At 41.7% G+C, this 20,181-nt stretch overlaps 1 long non-coding RNA gene across 3 annotated transcripts in view; it reads right to left on the bottom strand.

Annotated features, from left to right (window-relative positions):
• LOC142244561 (uncharacterized) overlaps positions 1–20,181 on the bottom strand; it is a 290,422-nt gene that overhangs the window by 36,771 nt on the left and 233,470 nt on the right. The window lies entirely within an intron of this gene.

Genomic DNA, 20,181 nt, shown 5'->3' with positions numbered 1-20,181 from the left:
TGCTAGCTCTGTACATGACAGGCGATCGGAGTGTATAAGGTTCAAGTCCCTTAAGGGGACTAGTAAAAACAATAATAATTAAAATAAAAACAAGAAAAGTTCAAATCATCCCTCTTTGCCACATTAAAAATAAAACAATTAAAAGAATATATATATATTTATATCTAAAAAGACGCATATGCAGGTTTTTCCCACTATCTGACAGGAAATCAGAATAAACCTTTCATGTTTTGGTTAATCAGGAACCAAAATTATTTATATTTTCCAAATGGTAGAATATGAGAGAGAGAGAGAAAGAGAGAGAGAGAAAGAGAGAGAGAGAATGTTAAAGGCATTTTCATTACTTTCTGCAAAGTGAAAAGTTTACATACATTTCATTAGTATTTGGTACCATTGCCGTTAACCTGTATGACTTGGGTGAAACATTTTGGACATCCTTTCACAGGTTTCTCACAATAGTTGGTAGGAATTTGGGCCCATTCTTCCTGACAGAACTGGTGTAACTGAGCCATGTTGCCTTACTCACACCGGCCTTTTCAGCTTTGCCCATAAATTTTCAATAGGATTGAGATCAGGCCTTTGTGATGGCCACTCTCAACCATTAACTTTGTTGTCCTTAAGCCACTTTGTAACCAGTTTGGCAGCATGCTCGGATCATTGTCCATTTGTTCATCAAGCTTTAAGTTCCTGGCTGATGTGTTGAGATGTTGCTTCAGTATTGCCATATAATCTTCTTTTCTCATGATGTCATCTATTTTGGGAAGCGTGTCAGACCCTCCTGCGGCAAAACAATCCCACAACATGATGCTGCCACCCCCGTGTTTCACAGTTGGGATGGTGTTCTTAGGCTTCAAAGTGTCTCCCTTTTTCCTCTAAACATAACAATGGTCATTATGGCCAAACAGTTAAATTTTAGTTTTGTCAGATTACAGGACATGTCACCAAAAATTAAGGTCTTTGTTCCTGTGTGCATTTGCAAACATTAATCTGGCTTTTTTATGTTTCTTTGGCATAATGGCTTCTTTCTGGCAGGGTGGCCTTTCAGCCTATGTTGATACAGTATTCGTTTCATTGTGGATAATGACACAATATCAGTCTACAAGGAAGGGGGTGAGGATACAGTAGGTGAGGGTAGAAGGGGTCATGTGACGCTATAGTGGACTGAGGGTTAATGTAGGATGTAGGCTTGTCAGAAGTGGTGCATCTTCAGGTTCCTTTTGAAGGTTTCTACAGTAGGCGAGTCTGATGTGATAGGGTAGAGTTCCAGAGTATGAGAGAAATCTTGTATGTGATTGTGAGAAGAGACGATAAGAGCAGAGATCGGTAAAGGGCGTAATGAGAATAAATATCAAAGTACAGAATTACGTTTTTTTCGTTTTTTGATCACCACAACATTGCAATAAAATGCAATAAGATGCAATCAGAATATCACATCTACCTAAAAATGGTATAATTAAAAAACATCAGCTCAGGATGCATAGATTAAACCATAGAATAAACACAGCCCCCCTTCCCAAAAAATTAGAACATTATAGGTGCCGAAAGTGCAATTATTATTTTTATTTTAGAAACTTCAGATTTTTTTTCACCACTTATATAAAAAAAATATATACCTATTTGGTATCTACAAACTCAAACTGACCTGGCAAACCATACTCCCTGGTCAATTTTACCATATAGAGAACATGGTAAAAAAAAAAACAATCATGGAATTGCACTTTCTTTGCAATTTCACCACACTTGGAATGTATTCCCTTTTTTAAGTACATGTGGCAGAAAGACTTGTATCATTTAAAAGTGCAACTCATAACACAAAAAAACAAGGCCTCATATGGCTATATTTACGGAAACATTAAAAAGGTTATGGCTTTTGGAAGAAATGAAGGAAAAAACGAAAAACGTAAAATCGCCAGGTGGTGAAGGGGTTAATGTCAGTACACTGGATACATTGCAACCTTCTAATAGAAGTATTTATTGAAAGCTTTTCCTAATGTTTACTTTGGATATTGGCTATAAAAATCCAATGTTAAGAAGCTTTAAAGGGTTATTCCCATCTCCAAGATCCTATTCGAATATGTAGTAGGTGTAATAATAAAATTAGCAAATACCTCCAATTAGAAAAGTCGTATAGTTCTGCTAATTCACTATGTCACTTACCTCATGTTTAGGGCATTGCAGGAGCTTAGGTATCCATGGTTATGATCACTAGCAACTAACTAACTGACTATATGCATGGTCATAACCATTGATACGTAAGGTCCTGCAATGCAATGGAAGTATTTGCTAATATTATAGTTATTACACCTGGTACATATTAGGAAAGGATCTTGGAGATCAGAATAACCTTTTAAAGCTTTGTAAATAATAGTTATTATTGCTATTCTTAATGATCATAAATAAAATTCAGATATTATTGACATGTGGGTTGTATATTTGTGTTTTACTTAGCAGCATTAATTGAACTAGGAAAGTAATTGTGAAATAGTGGGGTCACCTTGTTTGGTTTCCATATACTGCATACACACAATTCCTTGGTGAAAGAGGGATTCATTGGTGCAGCAAAACTGAAACATTTGAGAATTTATAGTAATACTACATCCTTTCACAGTGAAACCTTCATCATGAGTCATAAAAGTAACTGAAACCTTCCAACACAAGAAAGCAAGCATGCTTGTACTGCAATTGAAATACATTGCATGTTTTGTTATAGTATTATGATTTTGAACACTATGAAATCTTCACTGGAATATTCATGAAAAAAACAAGAAAACTAACAACTCAGTACAATATATGCATAATATAAGTGCTCTTTCAGACGTATGATCACCGGTTTGATCTCAGATTGCAATGCATGGATTGGCCGCACGACTCCCAACCTGAGCATGACAGTCTCATAGAAATATATTATTATTATTTATTATTATTATTTATTATTATAGCGCCATTTATTCCATGGCGCTTTACAAGTGAAAGAGGGTATACGTACAACAATCATTAACAGTACAAAACAGACTGGTATAGGAGGAGAGAGGACCCTGCCCGCGAGGGCTCACAGTCTACAGGGAATGGGTGATGGTACAATAGGTGAGGACAGAGCTGGTTGCGCAGTGGTGTACTGGACTGAGGGTTATTGTAGGTTGTAGGCTTGTTGGAAGAGATGGGTCTTGAGGTTCCTCTTGAAGCTTTCCACGGTAGGGGAGAGTCTGATATGCTGAGGTAGAGCGTTCCAGAGTATGGGGGAGGCACGAGAGAAATCTTGTACGCGATTGTGGGAAGAGGAGATAAGAGAGGAGTAGAGAAGGAGATCTTGTGAGGATCTGAGGTTGAGAATATATATATATAGATATATATATATCTATATATATATAATTGCCTTATTCTGTCTGTCTGTCTGTCTGTCTTGCTCCAAAATTCTGTCGTTACCACGACAAGATTCTCATTGGCCGCTCGCCTCGCCTCGGCTCCGCCCCACCGCACGGATTGGCCGCTCACCCAGGCTCCGCCCCCACACGGATTGGCCTCTCGCCCCGGCTCCCTGCACGCATTGGCAACTCGGCCACGCCCCGCCCCCCTCACGCATTGCACGCCCGCCATGGCCCCGCCCCCCGCACGCATTCCCCGAACCGACACGGAGCCCCGACTCCCAGGTGAGTGCTGTACCCCCGGGAGCCCACACCAGCGTACGCCGGCAACCCAGCCGACACATACCCTCGCATTGCTGGGGTTGCTGGCGTACGCTGGTGTGGGCTCCCGTGCGTGCGGGGGGCGGGGTACGCTGGTAACCATGGTACACATCGGGTAATATTGTGTAGCATGGTTATCAGCGTACACCGGCTCCTGGTACACATGTGCAGAAGAGAGAAGACAGAAAAAAGAAGACCCCCGATCATACCAGAAGCCGACCGGGAGCAGGTGAGCGCATCAAGGTCCTGCAGCGGCGGAACACACACACACACGCACACACATAAGAACAGACACACACACACACACATCAGATCACACTCACTCTCACACACACCTCACACACACATCAGATCGCATCCACACACTCACAACATCCAGTGATATCGCTTGCTTCTCGGCGGCGATACTGTGCGTGCAGTGACCTTCCAGGACCTGCCGGAGGATGACATGGCCATAAGCATGTGGTAACTCTGGATGTTGTGAGTGTGTGAGCGCGTATGTGCGATATCGTCAATGTGTGTGTGCGTGTATGCGATCGTGTGTGTGCGTGTATGCGATCGTGTGTGTGCGTGTATGCGATCGTGTGTGTGCGTGTATGCGATCGGGTGTGTGTGTGTATGCGATCGGATGTGTGCGTGTATGCGATCTGATGTGTGCGTGTATGCGATCGGATGTGTGCGTGTATGCGATCGGGTGTGTGTGTGTATGCGATCGGATGTGTGCGTGTATGCGATCTGATGTGTGCGTGTATGCGATCGGGTGTGTGTATGCGATCGGATGTGTGCGTGTATGCGATCGTGTGTGTGCGTGTATGCGATCGTGTGTGTGCGTGTATGCGATCGGGTGTGTGTGTGTATGCGATCGGATGTGTGCGTGTATGCGATCTGATGTGTGCGTGTATGCGATCGGATGTGTGCGTGTATGCGATAGGATGTGTGCGTGTATGCGATCGGATGTGTGCGTGTATGCGATCGGATGTGTGCGTGTCGGTAGAAGGCAGAGGAGCACGGCGTCCAGCACAGCTGCTGGGACCGCCCACCGGAGGGCACAGGCAGAAGTGGGGTGTGAGTGTATGCGATCAGATGTGTGCGTGTATACTGTCTGATGTGTGACTGTGCAGCACGATGGGGGGTGCGCAGCATGGGGGATGGAGCACGATAGGGAGTGCGCAGCATGAGGGATGGAGCACGATGGGGAGTGCACAGCATGGGGGATGGAGCACGATGGGGAGTGCGCAGCATGGGGTATGGAGCACGATGGGGAGTGTGCAGCATGGGGGATGGAGCACGATGGGGAGTGCGCAGCATGGGGGATGGAGCACGATGGGGAGTGTGCAGCATGGGGGATGGAGCACGATGGGGGGTGCACAGCATCGGGGATGGAGCACGATGGGGGGTGCGCAGCATGGGGGATGGAGCACGATGGGGAGTGCGCAGCATGGGGGATGGAGCACGATGGGGGGTGCGCAGCATGGGGGATGGAGCACGATGGGGGGTGCGCAGCATGGGGGATGGAGCACGATGGGGGGTGCGCAGCATGGGGGATGGAGCACGATGGGGGGTGCGCAGCATGGGGGATGGAGCACGATGGGGATGCACACCTCCCCTCAAAACACACACACACCGCCACACGCGCACCGCACAACACACCACACACACACACTGGGAACCACAAACACCGCCGTACACAGACACCCACACACACACAGACAACGCCGCACACACACAACACCCAACACACAAACACTGCGGCATACACAAATATACGCACATACCGCGCAACACACACACATTGCACAAAACATACCTCCCCCCAAAACACACACACACACCCCACACCCACACAAACCGCGCAACACACACAGCACCACACACAGACAACACTGCAGACACACAGCGCTCCACAAACAACGCAACACACAAAGCAACACACATACAACACCACTCTCACACCCCCCCACCCAGACAACACCCAGAACATTTACAGCGCCCTACACAAACACTTGGCAACTACACACAACAACATCGATATATGTAACAAAAATCATACATTAACTACACAATAAATTCTAGAATACCCGATGCGTAGAATCGGGCCACCTTCTAGTATATATATATATATATATATATATATATATATATATATATAAAGCTGTTTGCTCGAGTCAGGAGATGAGTGGCCAATCCATACATTGAGATTTGAGATCAGACTGATGATAATGGATGTAAAAAAGATCCTACATGTTGTCTTTCCTGGGTGTTATCATTACCTGTGGGAGTGGGCCAGGTCCACATTATTTTTTTAGCAAAGTGATAGACAGAGCCAAACTGTAAAAGTCCGGATCCGCGCAGCTTCAAATGCACCCAAGTGCCAGGCCCGAGCCCGGAATTTTCTGGGAATTTCGGCTAATGATCCAGATCCGGCACTTGGGAAATAAAAAACAAATAAAGGGAAAAAAAAGAAAATAAGAATGAAGCAAGTGCATAATACTTAACAAAGCTCCGCAGCTGCTCATTCACTTGCTGTATCATAACTTGGGGGGGACCCTACGCCAAATTGTTTTAATTTATTCTTTTTTACACTACAATAGTGACTCACAGACTGCGTCTGTGATTGGTTGCAGTCAGACGCTGTCACACAGGTTGTTGGCGCATCTGACTGCAACCAATCATAGATGCCAGGACAGCCGCTGGGCGGGCAAAGCAGAGCATATGCATGACCAATAATGAGCAGAACCAGAAGTGAATGAGCGGCCTGGAAGCAGTTACAGCCACGCCGGAGCCTTGGTAAGTATGAAGCGCTTGGTCCTATCCCCCTGTGCCTTCTACCACCATTTTTAATCGCCGGATTCTGGTCTCCATAGACTTTATGGGAACGGGCTTCCGGCCAGATAACCAGGATTTCTGTTTTTTTTAACCCAGTTAGACCTGCCAGTCCCGATTATCTGCGAGTTCCCCCATCACTAATTAGCACGCTTGTCTCCTATATCAGATAAAACGTGACCTTGTTGCCCAAAGGGCTTTTTTTTTCTCCACGGCTGAGAATTTGCACTATTAATTTTAGAATTATGCAGTATAACACTTAAATAATTTAGTGTTAATTGTCCCATTTGTCAGCTTGTTCACGCAGCCTTCTGTGTAAAAAAAGACTGGGGGCTTGATTTACTAAGTGTGTATACCAGTCTTAGTGAAGGTATTGTTGGAGTAAAATACGCCTAATTCATTAGGAGGTGCCCACCTCTTAATTAAATAGATGCACTTCACAGCTGACATGCGCCTCCAACCAAAAATATTACTCTAGTCAGGGACTGGAGTACGTCTGACCTAATTTACAAAAGTGAAGTAAATATAAATGAATTTGCCAGGCGATCTCCGCTTCGTTCCACTCCACCCACTTTGAAGAACCTGGATGGGACTGGTATTAAAATGTCAAAAGTTGCATTTTTGGGTAACTTGGAACGCGCAAACATTTTGCAACATTTCAAGATGTTTTATAACAGAATTCAGGCATAAACACCTTCGATTAATTGGGTCCTTGAAATGTGTCCAGTTGTCTGATGTGATCTTACTTCTATGTTATATGTATTATTACATGTTATTTGTATTGCATCTCTATATTTTGTATTAGGTATACCAAATGGACATTCATATATCTATCTATATTCTAAAACCATAGGTGTCTTAAAATGTAACTCACTTCCGAATGGAAAGATATAGAACAGGATAGTACGAATAGAACCTTATAAAAAATGAATAATAATAATTAAGAAAATGTCTTTATTTACGCCAAAGCCAAGCAACACTAGTCTGTCCTCCTCCTCCTAGACCTGTTTTCTGCCTTTTACGCTGTGGACCATTCCCTCTTGTTACAGATTGACTCATCTCTTGGTATCACAGACTTGGCACTATCCTGGATCACTTCATATCTAACGGACTGGACTTTCAGCGTCTCTCTCTCTCATTCTCTCTCTCTCACACTACCTCCACATCTCGCCCCCTATCTGTAGATTTCCCTCAAGGTTCGGTTCTATGATCACTGCTGTTGTCCATCTACACTTTTGGCCTGGGACAGCTCATAGAGTCCCATGACTTCCAGTATCATATTATGCTGATGATAAGCAGACCTACCTCTCTGACCCTGATATCATCTCCTTACTAACTAAAATCACACAATGTCTATTTGCTATTTCATGCTTCTTTTCTGCTCGATTTTCTAAAACTGAACATGGAAAAAACTGAATTCATCTTTCCCCACCTCAGTCTACCACTCCACCTGACCTATCCATAAAAGTCAATGGCTGCTCACTCTACCCAGTCCTGCGTGCTTGCTGCCTGGAGGTAACCCTTGACTCTGCTCTCTCCTTCAAGCCACATATGTACCTTCTGCCGACTCTAACTTAAAAATATTTCCCAGATCTGAACATTCCTTGATCAAGAATCTGCAAAAACACTAGTGCATGCCCTCATTATCTCAACTTCCTCAACTACTACAACCTCCTGCTCTGTGGCCTCTCTTCTAACACTCTTGTATCCCTACAATCTTTTTTAAACTCTGCAGCCCGACTAATCCACCTGTCCCCCTGCTATTCCCCAGCCACTCCTCTCTGCCAACCTCTAAACTGGCTTCCCATTGCCCAAAGACTTCATTTCAAAACACAAACCATGACATACAAAGCCACCCATAATCTGTTTCCTCCATACATCTGTGACCTAGTCTGCCGGTACCTACCTGCACACAACCTCCGATCTTCACAATATCTCCTTCTCTCCTCTCCTCTTAACTCCTCTTCCCACAATCACATACAAGATTTCTCCTGTACCTCTCCCATACTCTGGAACTCTACCACAACACATCAGACTCCCCTACTGTAGAAACATTCAAAAGGAACCTGAAGATGCACCACTTCTGACAAGCCTACAACCTACAGTAACGCTCAGTCCACTATAGTGTTGCATGATCCATTCTACCCTCACCTACTGTATCCTCACCCCCTTCCTTGTAGACTGTGAGCCCTCGTGGGCAGGGTCCTCTCTCCTCCTTTACCAGTCTGTGCCTTGAATTGTTCACGATTATTGTACTTGTCTATGTATGACCCTTTTTCACATATAAAGCGCTGTGGAATAAATGGTGCTATCATAATAAATCTTAATAATAATTTAAACAAAAATTAGTGATAAGTTAAAATAACAGCAGTGCCTCAACCTTGAAGGGCACTAGGGAGTACAAGTATACACAGACAACTACATATGAAATTAAAATAAGGGAAATCCGAACTCAATTTGCATGTCAGTGATTGTATCTATATTAATGTGGTATTAAAATTATTCTGTAACAAAATCAGTTTGATATATATATAGGTATATGTAGTAAATAAAAGACCTACAAATTACATTGATTATAGAGATATACAGATACTGTATGAGTTAAATTCACAAAATTGAAGTGCAATATACTAGTTATGTATGTGTTCATTAAGGATTTGCCTGTGACAGATTAACAGCAGTAATGACTGTGTCTATCTACCCCGATGCGCGTTTCAAAAGACTCCCTCGGGGCGTGGATTTACTCATACATTATCTGTATACCTCTAGACTAGCTGTTTGAAACCGGGGCCCCTAAGCTTAAAAATGAGAGGAGCAGAAGTGATTGGCTTCCTTACATGTGATCAAAGATGCCTAATGAGCAGGCAGAGGTTAACTCTTGCTAGCCTCTCTATGAATGAGCAGACAGCAGGTTGATGCCCAGGTCTGCCTGAGTTGATCAGAAAAACCATCAGACGGAATTTCAAACCTTGCAATGTGAACAGAGCCTGACGCTCTGACAGTCAGCGAGTTTTGAGCAAAACTCTGTGTGACACTTTCTCTCTCATGTAGTATGCGATCTCTTATGCTCAGCGGGGAACTCTCGATCTCCTCTCACCCATGTGTATTTTCCTAGCAATTAAGTGTTTTCCAGTATAGAGATTTGCATAAATGTATTCAATGCAAATCTAAATTTTGTATGTAAAGCACCAAACTGAGATTAAAAAAATGCCTTTTATGAATTATATTAAAAGATTAAAAATGTTAATGTGAAATCCCATAACCAAAATTAAGAGTAAGATAACTGACGCCGTAGAGCATGAATTTATGTGATCCATTAGGCCAAAGAAATTCTCCTAGGCCCTTTAACAATCACCCATTAGCCACAAAATGGGAGATAAATCAAAAAAAGCTTTACCAATATGCTTTTATAACATTTAAGTACGCAATATAATCAGGATATCTCATGTCCAACATATAACCACAAGAATGTAGGACAGACATGAAATGATTTCACCACATCTCTGCGTCTGTCCAGCGGTAAATAGCCTCTTGATAACCAGTCATGACAGGCAGGAATACGGTCAGTGTCTAAATACAGGTCTCAACTAGTCCTCAACCAAAATAAGTCCCGCTCTGACAAGGACAGTCCACAGCTATCCCTACTTGCAACTGCTCCATCTTGATAAGACAAGCGCCTCCTGACGCGTTTCACTTTTTCAGATCATCAGGGGAGAAATAAACACTTAGTGTGCCGTATCATCCATCCGTCCATCCATTCATTCTGGACGGATTCTTGACACCTGCTGCTGACGCAACCTATTGCCAGAGACTGTTGCTCCCGTTCCCGTGCGGCCAGCTGACGCAACACCTGAGTGGCACTCGGACGCATACCTGCAGCGTAACACCCTCACCACTAGGGGCTCTGGAGAACACCAGGCTCAGGTCCTTGGTCGAGCCCCACTGGGTTTTCTGTGTGTTGCGGCCCAGTAGGTTCACTAACATCTTTGCTCGCCCAACGAGCATAACAGATGTGTCTACCTCATGAGAGCAGCAAGTACTTTTATGTGCACTAACTTCACTTGTATCCAGTCAAGAACATTGATGCAAAACATCCATAACATTTTTTTTATTTATTAGCAATATATCAAACATAACACTTGGCATTATAAGGCAAACAAGAAATGCAAAACTGCACCCTCCATCTACTGGGGAGGGCGGGTGAAGAAGCACTAAGCATACAATAAATGTTAACAGGCACTAGCACAGTTGCCATAAAAAATTGCAAGCAGTCCTAAGGGGGCAACTATTAAACTGGAAGTGATCTATAACAGGCTCACATGGACAATATTCATAGTCAAAAATGATTACATAAGGAGCACTAACCAGTTACAATATCCAATCAATATATTAATCAATTGATACACAAAGTAGATCAAAAAGTATTTTACATATATATACACACCTCATTAGCCTGCCTCCTGATGAAGCCCAGGTGAAACGCGTTGAGGCGCGGTGGGGTGTGAGAAACATTGAGCCACTAATCAGGTCTGTACTCATATTGCATTCATATGCTGCCATTGATCTGTGTATTATAACAAAATTGCTGTGTTTATTTTATGGTTCACTATCTGCATTCATATATTTGGTAGCTGCCAACTAGGTTTGCACTTGGATTGTGCCTATATGCTGTCACTTGGTATTTGTAATATAAAAAATCTTTTTGCTATGCCCACGTTAGGCTGGCTATCTGTATCCATGCTTGTAGTAGAAGAGCTATATTCCCCCTTCTGGTGCATGTCAGCTTGATTAGGTTGCGAACCATTAGAGGTCCATATGCACTGGATATAGGACCTAAACTAACTAATGGTCATATTATATAGATGGGGATGATATACTTTCCCGCAATATGGACGCATGGAGCGTGTCTAATGCTAGTGTGGCACAGAAATTTACTATGCTAAATGGGTGTCTATGGCATCCAAATGCATGAGATCTAAAAATTACATACTGTTTTTGTAATGCTGAGGTTAAGTGACTATAAATACATTATATGCTTATTACATTTGGCAGTGATGTCCTGCGGCGCATGAACTACTTTTCATATAACTCTGTAAGGTGTGAATAAATGCGCTGCCGGACACCGCGGCCAATGAGGGGTGTATATATATGTAAAATACTTTTTGATCTACTTTGTGTATCAATTGATTAATATATTGATTGGATATTGTAACTGGTTAGTGCTCCTTATGTAATCATTTTTGACTATGAATATTGTCTATTGTTATACCTGTTATAGATCACTTCCAGTTTAATAGTTGCCCCCTTAGGACTGCTTGCAATTTTTTTTGGCAACTGTGCTAGTTAGTACCTGTTAACATTTATTGTATGCTTAGTGTTTCTTCACCCGCCCCTAAGTGAAGTTAGTGCTGCATAGGATGCTATCCTTTATGACTTTCTGGTGAGAACATGTGGACCATGTGTTGCTACTTTTATCTGCAGTAGCTCTCTCAGGAAATAAATTGAAAAAACATACAGTGGGTACGGAAAGTATTCAGACCCCTTTAAATTTTTCACTCTCTGTTTCATTGCAGCCATTTGGTAAATTCAAAAAAGTTTATTTTTTTCTCATTAATGTACACTCTGTGCCCCATCCCCCATCTTGACAGAAAAAACAGAAATGTAGAATTTTTTTGCCAATTTATTAAAGAAGAAAAACTTAAATATCACATGGTCATAAGTATTTAGACCCTTTGCTCAGACACTCATATTTAAGCCACATGCTGTCCATTTCCTTGTCATCCTCCTTTAGATGGTTCTACCCCTTCATTGGAGTCCAGCTGTGTTTAATGAAACTGATAGGACTTGATTTGGAAAGGCGCACACCTGTCTATTTAAGACCTCACAGCTCACAGTGCATGTCAGACCAAATGTGAATCATGAGGTCAAAGGAACTGCCCAAGGAGCTCAGAGACAGAATTGTGGCAAGACACAGATCTCGCAAAGGTTACAAAAGAATTTCTGTAGTACTCAAGGTTCCTAAGAGCACAGTGACCTCCATAATCCTTAAATGTAAGAAGTTTGGGACCACCAGAACTGAGCAATCATGGGAGAAGAGCCTCGGTTAGAGAGGTAAAGAAGAACCCCAAGATCACTGTGGCTGAGCTCCAGAGATGCAGTAGGGAGAAGGGTGAAAGTTCCACAAAGTCAACTGTCAGTGCAGCCCTCCACCAGTTGGGCCTTTATGGCAGAGTGGCCCGACGGAAGCCTCTCCTCAATGCAAGGCATATGAAAGCCTGCATAGAGTTTGCAAAAACACACATGAAGGACTCCCAGACTACGAGAAATAAGATTCTCTAGTCTGATGAGATGAAGATAGAACTTTTTGGTAATAATTCTAAGCAGTATGTGTGGAGAAAAACAGGCATTGCTCATCATCTGCCCAATATAATCCCAACAGTTAAGCATGATGGTGGCAGCATCATGCTATGGGGGTGTTTTTCAGCTGCAGGGACAAGACGACTGGTTGCAATAGAAGGAAAGATGTATGTGGCCAAGTACAGAGATATCCTGGAAGAAAACCTCTTCCAGAGTGATCTTGACGTGGCTGAAAGTTCACCTTCCAACAAGACAATGACCCTAAGTACACAGCTAAAATAACAACGGAGTGGCTTCAGAACAACTCTATGACTATTCTTGACTGGCCCAGCCCTGACCTAAACCCAATTGAGCATCTCTGGAGAGACCTGAAAATGGCTGTCCACCAACATTCACCATCCAACCTGACGGCACTGGAGAGGATCTGCAAGGAAGAATGGCAGAGGATCCCCAAATCCATTTGTGAAAAACTTGTTGCATCATTCCCAAGAAGCTCCAAAGGGTGCTTCTACTCAATACTGAGCAAAGGGTCTGAATACTTATGACCATGTGATATTTAAGTTTTTCTTTTTTAAAAAATTTGCCAAAATTTCGACATTTCTGGGGGGTTTTTCTGTCAAAATGGGGTGCAGAGTGTACATTAATGAGAAAAAAAATGAACTTTTTTGATGTTACCAAAAGGCTGCAATGAAACAAATAGTGAAAAATTTAAAGGGTTATGAATACTTTCCATACCCACTTTATGTTTGTTTTATGTTTATGTTTATGTTTGAAAGGTGATATCCTACTTGAATGGCATCAGGCTTTGTCCACAGGCTATATATATACTTCATGCAGCATTTGCTTGGACCTGTCCCGCCCACAGCCATGACTCAGTCATGGGTACGGGACTGCAATAGACCAGGTGAGTGCTACTGAGAGCAGTTCTGCTATTTATATGTGAGGCCGCATGGCACATTTTATAAAAATATTTTAGTGTAGGACTGCTTCAAATGAGATTTGCCGTGACGTGGCGAAGCAGCTCAAGAAATTGCAATTTTTTGCCAAAAATCTCAAAAAAAAAAAAAATTTTATAATGCAGTTTGGAATATTTGATGCCTTAGTGCACATTGGTGCTGGCTCTTTGTTGTTTCTTTGTTGAATTGGTCGGTGGTTGACCTCCACCTTGCTATGCACCCCAATTTGGGATGTATTCCATCTGTATAGATTTTGGCGTTTGGTGACTGTTCACATTGGGTCATCAGGCTTTGTCCACAGGCTATATATATACTTCATGCAGCATTTGCTTGGACCTGTCCCGCCCACAGCCATGACTCAGTCATGGGTACGGGACTGCAATAGACCAGGTGAGTGCTACTGAGAGCAGTTCTGCTATTTATATGTGAGGCCGCATGGCACATTTTATAAAAATATTTTAGTGTAGGACTGCTTCAAATGAGATTTGCCGTGACGTGGCGAAGCAGCTCAAGAAATTGCAATTTTTTGCCAAAAATCTCAAAAAAAAAAATTTTATAATGCAGTTTGGAATATTTGATGCCTTAGTGCACATTGGTGCTGGCTCTTTGTTGTTTCTTTGTTGAATTGGTCGGTGGTTGACCTCCACCTTGCTATGCACCCCAATTTGGGATGTATTCCATCTGTATAGATTTTGGCGTTTGGTGACTGTTCACATTGGGTCATCAGGCTTTGTCCACAGGCTATATATATACTTCATGCAGCATTTGCTTGGACCTGTCCCGCCCACAGCCATGACTCAGTCATGGGTACGGGACTGCAATAGACCAGGTGAGTGCTACTGAGAGCAGTTCTGCTATTTATATGTGAGGCCGCATGGCACATTTTATAAAAATATTTTAGTGTAGGACTGCTTCAAATGAGATTTGCCGTGACGTGGCGAAGCAGCTCAAGAAATTGCAATTTTTTGCCAAAAATCTCAAAAAAAAAATTTTATAATGCAGTTTGGAATATTTGATGCCTTAGTGCACATTGGTGCTGGCTCTTTGTTGTTTCTTTGTTGAATTGGTCGGTGGTTGACCTCCACCTTGCTATGCACCCCAATTTGGGATGTATTCCATCTGTATAGATTTTGGCGTTTGGTGACTGTTCACATTGGGTCATCAGGCTTTGTCCACAGGCTATATATATACTTCATGCAGCATTTGCTTGGACCTGTCCCGCCCACAGCCATGACTCAGTCATGGGTACGGGACTGCAATAGACCAGGTGAGTGCTACTGAGAGCAGTTCTGCTATTTATATGTGAGGCCGCATGGCACATTTTATAAAAATATTTTAGTGTAGGACTGCTTCAAATGAGATTTGCCGTGACGTGGCGAAGCAGCTCAAGAAATTGCAATTTTTTGCCAAAAATCTCAAAAAAAAAAAAAAAAAAAAATTTTATAATGCAGTTTGGAATATTTGATGCCTTAGTGCACATTGGTGCTGGCTCTTTGTTGTTTCTTTGTTGAATTGGTCGGTGGTTGACCTCCACCTTGCTATGCACCCCAATTTGGGATGTATTCCATCTGTATAGATTTTGGCGTTTGGTGACTGTTCACATTGGGTCATCAGGCTTTGTCCACAGGCTATATATATACTTCATGCAGCATTTGCTTGGACCTGTCCCGCCCACAGCCATGACTCAGTCATGGGTACGGGACTGCAATAGACCAGGTGAGTGCTACTGAGAGCAGTTCTGCTATTTATATGTGAGGCCGCATGGCACATTTTATAAAAATATTTTAGTGTAGGACTGCTTCAAATGAGATTTGCCGTGACGTGGCGAAGCAGCTCAAGAAATTGCAATTTTTTGCCAAAAATCTCAAAAAAAAAAATTTTATAATGCAGTTTGGAATATTTGATGCCTTAGTGCACATTGGTGCTGGCTCTTTGTTGTTTCTTTGTTGAATTGGTCGGTGGTTGACCTCCACCTTGCTATGCACCCCAATTTGGGATGTATTCCATCTGTATAGATTTTGGCGTTTGGTGACTGTTCACATTGGGTCATCAGGCTTTGTCCACAGGCTATATATATACTTCATGCAGCATTTGCTTGGACCTGTCCCGCCCACAGCCATGACTCAGTCATGGGTACGGGACTGCAATAGACCAGGTGAGTGCTACTGAGAGCAGTTCTGCTATTTATATGTGAGGCCGCATGGCACATTTTATAAAAATATTTTAGTGTAGGACTGCTTCAAATGAGATTTGCCGTGACGTGGCGAAGCAGCTCAAGAAATTGCAATTTTTTGCCAAAAATCTCAAAAAAAAAAAATTTTATAATGCAGTTTGGAATATTTGATGCCTTAGTGCACATTGGTGCTGGCTCTTTGTTGTTTCTTTGTTGAATTGGTCGGTGGTTGACCTCCACCTTGCTATGCACCCCAATTTGGGATGTATTCCATCTGTATAGATTTTGGCGTTTGGTGACTGTTCACATTGGGTCATCAGGCTTTGTCCACAGGCTATATATATACTTCATGCAGCATTTGCTTGGACCTGTCCCGCCCACAGCCATGACTCAGTCATGGGTACGGGACTGCAATAGACCAGGTGAGTGCTACTGAGAGCAGTTCTGCTATTTATATGTGAGGCCGCATGGCACATTTTATAAAAATATTTTAGTGTAGGACTGCTTCAAATGAGATTTGCCGTGACGTGGCGAAGCAGCTCAAGAAATTGCAATTTTTTGCCAAAAATCTCAAAAAAAAAAAATTTTATAATGCAGTTTGGAATATTTGATGCCTTAGTGCACATTGGTGCTGGCTCTTTGTTGTTTCTTTGTTGAATTGGTCGGTGGTTGACCTCCACCTTGCTATGCACCCCAATTTGGGATGTATTCCATCTGTATAGATTTTGGCGTTTGGTGACTGTTCACATTGGGTCATCAGGCTTTGTCCACAGGCTATATATATACTTCATGCAGCATTTGCTTGGACCTGTCCCGCCCACAGCCATGACTCAGTCATGGGTACGGGACTGCAATAGACCAGGTGAGTGCTACTGAGAGCAGTTCTGCTATTTATATGTGAGGCCGCATGGCACATTTTATAAAAATATTTTAGTGTAGGACTGCTTCAAATGAGATTTGCCGTGACGTGGCGAAGCAGCTCAAGAAATTGCAATTTTTTGCCAAAAATCTCAAAAAAAAAAAATTTTATAATGCAGTTTGGAATATTTGATGCCTTAGTGCACATTGGTGCTGGCTCTTTGTTGTTTCTTTGTTGAATTGGTCGGTGGTTGACCTCCACCTTGCTATGCACCCCAATTTGGGATGTATTCCATCTGTATAGATTTTGGCGTTTGGTGACTGTTCACATTGGGTCATCAGGCTTTGTCCACAGGCTATATATATACTTCATGCAGCATTTGCTTGGACCTGTCCCGCCCACAGCCATGACTCAGTCATGGGTACGGGACTGCAATAGACCAGGTGAGTGCTACTGAGAGCAGTTCTGCTATTTATATGTGAGGCCGCATGGCACATTTTATAAAAATATTTTAGTGTAGGACTGCTTCAAATGAGATTTGCCGTGACGTGGCGAAGCAGCTCAAGAAATTGCAATTTTTTGCCAAAAATCTCAAAAAAAAAAAAAAAAATTTTATAATGCAGTTTGGAATATTTGATGCCTTAGTGCACATTGGTGCTGGCTCTTTGTTGTTTCTTTGTTGAATGGCATCATGCAATTGTTTGTGTTCAAAGACTGCATGTCTGCAAAATTGATTTTATGTGTCCGTTAACAATAAGTATGTCTGATCTGGTGGAACCTACTTATTAGAACGTGTGTCTTTATACAATACTTTTGACTACCGGTATATGTCATTAATTATACAGAGGGTTCATTATACAAAGCTGGCCATACACAAAAGGAATAAGTTGGCCTAAATAGATTGTCTTAATCACTTTGGCCTACCATTGTTTGAAAATGACTCGATTGTTCGCTATGTTTGTCAGACAATGGTATATATGATTGATTGTATTTTTTGCAGTTGTCAGCTGAAATCACATATCTATGGCATGGTGGGAAGTTTACTCCAAATTATTTACAACTAATAATTTACCACTTTGTAAAACCAACATTGTTCATGTGCATTTTTTTTTTAAATTTCTTCCCTAATCTATTACTTAAGCCTGGTATATTGATGGTTAGATAGTTTATATGATGCTGCCAACACTATTCTTTTATATATGATGTAAAAACAATATCAGTGACCAATAAAAGGCATAAAAGACAATAGCTACTAATCAGCTAATTTTCCACATTGCATTACATTTTCCATGTGCAAAGCAACTTAAGTGCTCATTTACATTTAATATTGAAAAAATTCTGTCTGTAGTAAAAGCCCTAGATAGTTTGTTTTCTTTTAATGAGAAATAGTACATGGTGGAAACTTAGCAAGCAATCTACTGTAGGTGGGTCCGTCATATAATGACTACGATTATAAATGACAAAAAAAGAGTATCTAGTATATCAAAACTGTAATATAAATGGTACAATAAGCAACAAATGACAGCTACTGTAAAAATGGCTTTTTTCCTTTGTGTTATATGTACAAAAATAAATTAAAAAATGAAACTTCAATAGTGTAGCTTCAGATGGGCCACTGAGATCACGGAGCCCGGGGCAACAGCCCATTTTGTCCCCCCGATAGGTATACTATTGACAAGCAGGTATATATGTGTGCTATATATTTCATTAATTTGCATAAAGTTGCATTTCTTAATAAATTTGTTGTACTGCTAGTGACCCAACCCTCTTGAGCATACCTCTGAAAACCTTTGTGGGGAACAGAGTAAAAAGATTGTTGTGCAAATACCACACACTGCAAAATATTATTGCAGGCTGCTCCATTATTCCCTTCAAATGTAATAAAATCTGCAATATAGGCAGTCTCTTGATATTTAAAGTATGTTTCAGTGATTATTGCCCAAATTAAAATTCCTTTTTTATTATCGTCAGTTCTTTCATCAAATATATAACAGATCCAAGTTAACTTGCGCCAATAAATATCATGAATCTCTTTAATGAGCCAAATGAATTTACAATCATTAACCATAATAACTGCTGCAGTACTAAAAACAATCCGTTCTGAGAGATCAAATGATCAAATTAACTAAAAAATTATCTCCAATGGTCAGAATAGTTATCATACAAAAAGTGTACGGGATAATGAAAATGAATATTAAACAAAATCTAAATAATTCTTTGTAGAAAGTAATAATAATAATAATATAATAATAATAATTAAAAAAAAAAGTATCTTGCATTATGAAAAATATGTTTTGTGTGTGTCGCTTCGCAACAAGCACTCAAATTCTTTACATCTAGAGCTGTGCTTGAAAGTTTCAGAATGTTCTTTATTTTTGCATAAATTTGACTAATCAGTTCTAACAAGATTTTAAAGTACATAAAGTAATAAAAATGAGTTAAACAATAATAGACTTGGTCATATATTTTGTTGAGGAAAATTATTCAATATCCCATGTGTAACAAAGCACTGTCAGTGGAAAGCTGGCAGCTCTTGAAAGAGTTTCCAGGGACAGGCTTTTTGCAAGCCACTTTGATTAGCAAGTCCCAAGTGAAATTTGTCTTTTACCCTTTAATCCCTATGCAGAGTTCTGGGTTGCATCCATGGAGTGACTGTTGGCCGATTGAAATGCCAGGTCAGAACCAGGAGCTCAAAGTCAGGAACAACATCAAGAGGCAGCTGGGTAGTCAAAACACAGGCCGTGGTCAAGGACGAGAATAAACAAGCTCAGACAACAAGCAGAGTAGCAAAGCTGAAACAGAGCGAGTAAAACCTATAATTGGAAGCCGGAGACTGACTGCTAAGGGTTTAAAAGGAGGAGAACCTCGCCCACGGCTTACAGCAATGAGCTAATTACACTAACCAGCCTTCCACTGCAAAATACAGTTGAACTGTAGGAAAGACAAGTCTCAGCATCAGTGCAGCGCGGCCTAGTGACAAAAGTCACCACATGTCATTGTGACAAATGTCTATAGGGATTAACAGATCATTTGAAAGGGAAATTGCAGTCTGGTTTTTCAATTAATTCCTTCCCGACAATTGACATAAATTTATATAATTGTTGGGAAGGGGTTTCCACAAAACAACATAAATATATGTTATGGAGATAGCAAGGATTCAGGGGCCCTGCATGCATGATAGCTGGTGGGAGCTTGGCGTAAATGATAGCCGAGGTCCGGCTGTCACAGCCAGGGACTGTCCCAGTGCCAATCCTGGCTGTTGAACCCCATAGATGTCGTGATCAATGGTGATTGCCACAATTAGGAGACAGGGAGAGGGAGTGCACTCCC

The sequence above is a fragment of the Anomaloglossus baeobatrachus genome, chromosome 6 (assembly GCF_048569485.1).
Source record: "Anomaloglossus baeobatrachus isolate aAnoBae1 chromosome 6, aAnoBae1.hap1, whole genome shotgun sequence".
Lineage (NCBI taxonomy): Eukaryota > Metazoa > Chordata > Amphibia > Anura > Aromobatidae > Anomaloglossus > Anomaloglossus baeobatrachus.
Note: the sequence above shows the minus strand (reverse complement) of the source record. Positions and strands in the feature narration are given on the sequence as shown.